Source organism: Pteropus alecto, unplaced genomic scaffold (assembly GCF_000325575.1).
Source record: "Pteropus alecto unplaced genomic scaffold, ASM32557v1 scaffold103, whole genome shotgun sequence".
In the NCBI taxonomy this organism is placed as follows: Eukaryota; Metazoa; Chordata; class Mammalia; order Chiroptera; family Pteropodidae; genus Pteropus; species Pteropus alecto.
Window position 1 is genome coordinate 10,725,686 of NW_006436288.1, and position 6,783 is coordinate 10,732,468.

At 36.6% G+C, this 6,783-nt stretch overlaps 1 pseudogene; it reads left to right on the plus strand.

Annotated features, from left to right (window-relative positions):
* The first annotated feature begins 4,963 nt into the window (after window positions 1–4,963).
* Window positions 4,964–5,082, plus strand: LOC112480436 (annotated as a pseudogene).
* The last annotated feature ends 1,701 nt before the right edge of the window (window positions 5,083–6,783 follow it).

The following is a 6,783-nucleotide window of genomic DNA, read 5'->3' on the forward strand; positions in this document are numbered from 1 at the left end:
AAACAATATCCTTACATACTGCCTATAAGAGACTCACTTCCGATTAAAGACACACACAAACTAAAAGGAAGGGGATGGAAAAAAATATTGCTTTGATGAACCTAGAAGGTATTTAAGTCAGACAGAGTAAGATAAACACTATATGTTTTCACATATATTTGGAATCTAAGGAATAAAAAGAACAAACTAATCAAAAACAGACTCACAAATATAGTGGACAATTTGGTGATGGACAGAGGAGAGGGAGAGTGGGGGGCTAGAAGAATGGGGTGAAGGGCTAAAGAAGTACAAATTAGTCGTTGATAGATGGTCATGGGGATGGGGAGCATGGCATAGGGAACGCAGTCAGCATTAATGTAATGGCTAGGTGTAGAGCCAGAGGAGAGAAAGAGCAATCAGGGGGATCATTTCATAAACTATATAAATGTCCAACCAATGTTAGTTAATAACAAAATAAAGTAAATTTTTATTTAATATTTTAAAAAAAATAACCATTCTAGTAATATTTGCTTTTTATATCCTATGTAAGAATTCTTTGCCTAATCCAAAAAAAGTTTTCTCCAAGTTTTGTTCTAGAAGTTTTATAGCTTTAACTCTTATATTTGGGGGTAACATTGATTTTTCTATCTGATATTAAGTGTCAGACACAAGACCAAGGAATAATCTCAGAATCCTTTGGCAAAAAAAAAAAAAAGCACTGGCCCAATCTGTGTGTGTGTGTATGAGCATGTGTGTGTGTGTGTGTGTGTGTGTGTAGATAGATGGATAGATAGCAATTTATAAATAAAACCAATAATCATTCCAGTATGTCTTAACATTCTGTATGTAATATAGATAACCAGGAATTGTGGGCAAAGGAAGACTTCAAGAAGTAGTAGACCCACTGACTTCTTTCTAATGCATTAACACTTAAGAGATGAGGCATGAGAACTTAAATAATAGAAAATATTTTTAAAGCAGCACACATTTGATTGAGAAACACAAAGTTTAGATCAGTGATTCTCAACAGGGAAAGTATACCCTTCTATGGAGACATTATCAGAATTACTAAGGAGACTAGAAAATTCTCCATGTCCCCACACCTACATCCTGAGATTCTGTAAAAACCAACCTTTTATCCATTGAAAATCGATGTATATTTAGCCACTATAACAAAAGGGTACATTTTATCTCAGATAAGATACTATGGGAAAAATTGTGAATTGCTGCTATAAGAAGAGCTTTGGGACTGGTCTCCTGAGGATTCATGCATGGGTTTAAACTGAGTCTTGGAGAAAGCATAGGGTTTAAATAGATAGAGAAGATGAAGATGAAGATAACATTGAAAATAGATGTATATTTAGCCACTATAACAAAAGGGCACATTTTATCTCAGATAAGTTGCTATGGGAAAAATTGTGAATTGCTGCTATAAGAAGAGCTTTGGGACTGGTCTCCTGAGGATTCATGCATGGGTTTAAACTGAGTCTTGGAGAAAGCATAGGGTTTAAATAGATAGAGAAGATGAAGATGAAGATAATTGGTAAAGAGGTAAAAAAAAAACAAAACAGATGTTCACTCTCCCCTGGAGCACAAATTAATGCAAAAACGTAAGTTGGAAGGATAGATTAGGGTTAAACTTGGAACATAAACTTCATAAAAACAAAAGTTTTGTCTATGTTGTTCATTTCTATATGCCCACCACCTAGAATAGTGCCTTGTACATTATACGTCCTCATGTATGTTGAATTAATGAAGGCTTGACTAGCAAATTAAAATTTTAGGACATTGTCTTCCAGTATACAGACAGTAGAGAATACAGCATTGGAGACTGACCTAGAGTTCCAGCAAGGATGAAGTTAAAGATATGGAAAGCTAAGAGAGAGAAGGCAAAAGTCAAAAACCAAACTCCTGGAAATGTCCAGAGAAAGGGTGAGGCTAAAGAAAATCCAGCAAAGATATAAAGTGGTGATGTTAGACAATAAATACAATAAACAACATACCATTTTACAATTTACAAACTTTTATATGTATGACAAAAGGTAAGATAGAGATTGCCAATCCCATTTTACATAGACTTTAGAGGTGGAATAATAATAAAAACATTAACAACATAGAGGCAAGAGCCAAGCCAATCACAGAAACTGAAAGTAATATTAAGACTAAAGGATGAATCAGTTTAGGTCCAATAAAGAAACAGAAAATACATAGTTATATGAACAGGGGAGATTTTATATAAAGAATTAGTAAACTAGAATAGGAGAGTAACTAAAAAATATAAAGAGAACTCTAAAGGGTAACTAGGGCGGCTGGAGAGTGCCCGAGGAAGGGAATCAGAACTCATTAGAGAGAGAGCAGTTCCTACCCACAAGATGGCACGGACGTTTGATAGTTTGCCTGAGCCAAAGTTGGTCCACAGTCATCAAGCAGCAGGAAACAACCCTCCAGGGCACAGATAAGCCAAGCCTGGTGGGCAGGTGCACAGAGAGAGTCCAGGTACTGACATAAAGCCTGGAACACATGCCAGTGTCCTTGTCATGGTGAAGGGGTCAGCTGGGCCTGGGCAGGGTTGTGAGGTCAGCAAGGAACAGGGTGGCACTGGTTCAAGGTGCCCTGGATGTCCCTCTCTACATGCAACATTGACAAGCCTTACAGCAGGGGCTGGCAAAAACAAAACATGGCCCAATGAAATCTGGAGAAGCCTCCTTCTTCCTGCAATGTCTCTCTTGTGCCCTCTACTGGCATCATGCTCACCATGCTCCAGCATTAAAGAAATGCTAAAAAGACCAATCCATTATCACAGAGTGGATACAGGAGCTAAAAAAGAATACATTGGTAACGAATACAATGAATTGGTTATTTGACATTTTCAAGAGTACCTGTATATGACTAGGCTGTTCCATAATAAGACACAGAAACCAGATGAAGATGGACTGGGGGTGCTGGGAGGGGACTGAGGTGGAGCGGGGAGGGGAAGGAATAGTGATAGGTAGCTGCAGGTTAATATAGCAAGCCTAGAGAAAAGTGAGTGATTTGATGTCCCAGCATTTCCATATAAAAATCTCAGAAAATAGAAAAAGACTCTGATAAGCCAAGCCTGGGTCTCCTATTGAAACCTGGTCTTTCCTCAGAGCAAAAGTCACTGAATAATATGAATGACCAAGCCTGAGTGATTTGCTCACCCCTTTGGTCAGAGAGATAGTTAACTGTGATTGGCAGCTACAGCAGATCATCTGACATAAGAGAGGGAAATTTTCCCAGAGGGAGGTTGTTACAATCAAAAGAACAGGGATGCTGAAAAGGTAGAAACTTCTGATGTCTATTACACATGAAAATGGGAATAAGATTGTCTCTGAGGAAAGCTTTTAGTAGTTATTCTCTGTTTGTTTGTTTGTTTACTGTAATATATTACTTCATCCTTTTAAGAGTCCCATATTAATCTCTAGGTGGAGCTGGATGGACATCACTAAAAGAAACAATGCATGGCAGATACTGTCAAAATGCACCAATGGTCTTCCTCTCTTACTCAAGTTATTGTCACTACAGAGCAGTAATGTTTCGAGATAATAGGAATTTTTATTTTAATTTTCCATTAGTTGATGTGAATGATACATGAAAACAAAAGGATTCTAAACCTTACATATTGCTCTGAAGATAGATAAAATCTATTTTGCCCTTCCCAAGAAGTACTAATGGGCTGAGCTCAAATGTTGTTGCTTTTGTTTTTAAGCAATCTGAGGTTCAGTAAAGTGATATCCAGTTAGAGTGATACCTGAGTGGAGCTAACTATACAGGGTAAAGTGATATCCAAAGTTAGTAAAGTTCAGTAAAGTTAGAGTGATACCTGAGTGGAGCTAACTATACAGTGAGACAATGGATACCAGTAAGAAATTCACCGGAGCAATTGCTGGTCCCTGTTTGTCTCCGAACTGGGTGAGAAGGGTTTCAGCAATATCAAACCTGCTGGCACTGACATCTGTCTCCATGAACATGCTGAGTGTGACCACTCACTCTGCATGTAAAGAGATATGGGTTCTTCACAGCATGCCAGACACAGTTGCTGTTATTGGAAAATTATTCTATTATCCAATTTCACCATATGCCTTCCAGAGGAAAATAAGTCAGTTTCAAGTAAACCTTTAAGTGTCTCTAACCTATCCAGCGCTGTGTTCTTATAGATGTTAAAAATAAATAAGCCTCAAATTTTCCAAACTGCTCCCTGTGGTAATTAAAATGTAGTTGTCTTAGAGCACTAACCAAAAAAATAAAAATATTTTTAAAGGCTCACAAATAACAATCTACCATGAGGAATGCAGTCTGAGAATTTGAAAAACAATTCAGTATTTGAATTTAATCAAATCGTCAGTCATATTAAGTAATTGCTAGGTTTTGGTAAACTTTTTTTTTTTAAGTGAAATAGTTAAGTATTTTAATGAGTTACTTTGTAATTTTTCCTCAGAGTTTGTGTTTTCCATAAGGACTTTATAAGCTGGAGATGAAAGAATGTCTGTTTTTAGGGTTTTAAAACACTGGTTTATGATTAAATTTAACATTTATACCTCAACAGAGATATAACTCTTGATATCAATGTTCTGCCACAGGGACAGAGTAAACAAATTTAAAATCTCTTCCTAAAGGCACGTTCAGACTTTTTTTCATATGTAATCGAACAGGTTATACTGGTCCATAATGTCAAACTGCCAAGATGGCTGGAGTATAATTCCCCTATCAAAACCTTGCAAGGACTGCCCTCAGAAAATGAGGGAAGATCGTGGTGCTAGTATCTACGGGGTTTTGTTTCCAGCAAACAGACAAGCTCCATCATCTTTACTCTTCAATGCTGGATAGGAATGAAGTGAGAGAAGCAAGCTAGATTCCTTCTCCAAGTGGGTAAGTGTCCTCGTTAAAAAGTACCAGGGCAGCTGTGTGTAGAACAAAGGTAGGATTTAAAGAAGTAAAACCTTATATTAGAGAAAGAGGGAGAGTCTAGGACCATGCCACCCTGAATGCGTCAGATCTTGTCTGATCTCAGAAGCTAAGCAGGGTAGGGCCTGGTTAGTACTAGGATGGGAGACCACCTAGGAATACCAAGTGCTGCAGGCATTAAAAAAGAAAAAAGAAAAAGAAAAGAAAGAGGGAGGAACAAAGACCATTACAAAGGGAAGAAGTAGAGATATTTCACAATGCTGTTAATAAACAGGATCTTAAAACAAAGCTTATTATGGAAATGCCTTTGAATTGGAAAACCTCTCAAAATAAATGAATTCTTGAGAACTAAGTTTTTATTTCTCATATTTTATTTTACCATGTGCTAAGTGAAAACAGTCCTTTCTCTTCTTTTTCAAAAGACAGCCTATTTATATATGTATACCTTATCAGCACAGAATATATCTGAATATTATGGTAACAATAAGGAAGAGAAACTAGGAGATTGTGTAACCAGAGCGAAGGGATAAAAAAGATACCTTGTGAATTTTATATTGTATTCATGTGTTATATATTAAAAATAATTTAAAAGGTAGTTTTACATAGGTTAACAATACACATTTTGAGTAATTTTTATTCTCCTCAAATTATTTTCCAATATGGAAATAACCATGCTGTTTACTATCCCTTTTAATCTAAAATTTTTAAGCTTTTCTCTAGAAAGTTACTTTTAACTTATAACAAATTTTTAATGCAAATTATACTTCAGGTCAACAATAACTTCTACAATTCACAATTTATAAAGTGTTTTCACATACATCATTGCATCTTTTTTCATTCTTGTGTTCATTTATTCACTTGTTTGTTCAATAAGAATTTGGTGAGTGCCTACTGTTTACCAGATCCCTGAGCTAGAAGCAGGAGATAATATGAAGAAACTGCTGCCAAGGAACTCAGTCTAACAGCCCAGTAGGCTATGCAGAAATGTTAAAAATAAAAATAGTGTAATGAATGCAATAACAGAGCCATACATAAGACATAGAGGCTAAATTAGTAGCTTAGCTCAATTTAGGGGATAATGTTGGCAAAACCTTTTTGGATGAGGTCGTGTCGGTGACGGATTTTTAAAGGTCAAGATGTCAACCACCCAGAAAAGGAGGAAAGGCGCTATAAGCTCAAACAAGGACCTTTTTAACAGTTACAAAAACTTAAACAGCATAGTATGTTTGGGAAACTATGCAAAAAGTTGCATTATTGGAACACAGTGCAAATTGGGGAGTGGCAGGAAATGTGGCTCGAGAAGTTAGCAGAGCCTGGATCTTGAAGAGCCTTGTGGACTCCACGACAGTTACTACATTTGAAGGTCTTAGACACGGAGGGAAAAAAATAAAGCCTTATAAATGCATTAAAAAAAATCTATTTCACCCTAAAAATAAATCCTATTTTCTTTTTCTTGAAAGACCTAGAATTTTTAAATATTCTTTTATACTTAATTTTTCGGTTTAGCATGTCTGTTTGTTTCAATAGTAAACTAAAGCTATCTAACACTCAGAGCCTTTCTGGATCTCTGAGAGTTATAACAAGTTTCTACTCAGCAAAGCCACACTTTTCCAGATACTGGCCATGTGACTCCACCATGAGCTGTTACTTAAAAGAGCACATTTAGTAACTGCAGGGACCTTTAATCAGTACTTCCATCTAAGAAGAGATCCACAGTTGGACTAGATGCAAAAGATGTGAGATAGAAAAGCACAACTAAGCAGAACAAAGGGAAGGACGAAAGGAAGGGAAGGATACAGAAGGATGAAAGGAAAGACACCAGTAGGATGAAGAGAAGGACATGGGGAAGAAAACAGGAAAGGGAAGGATAAGAAAATT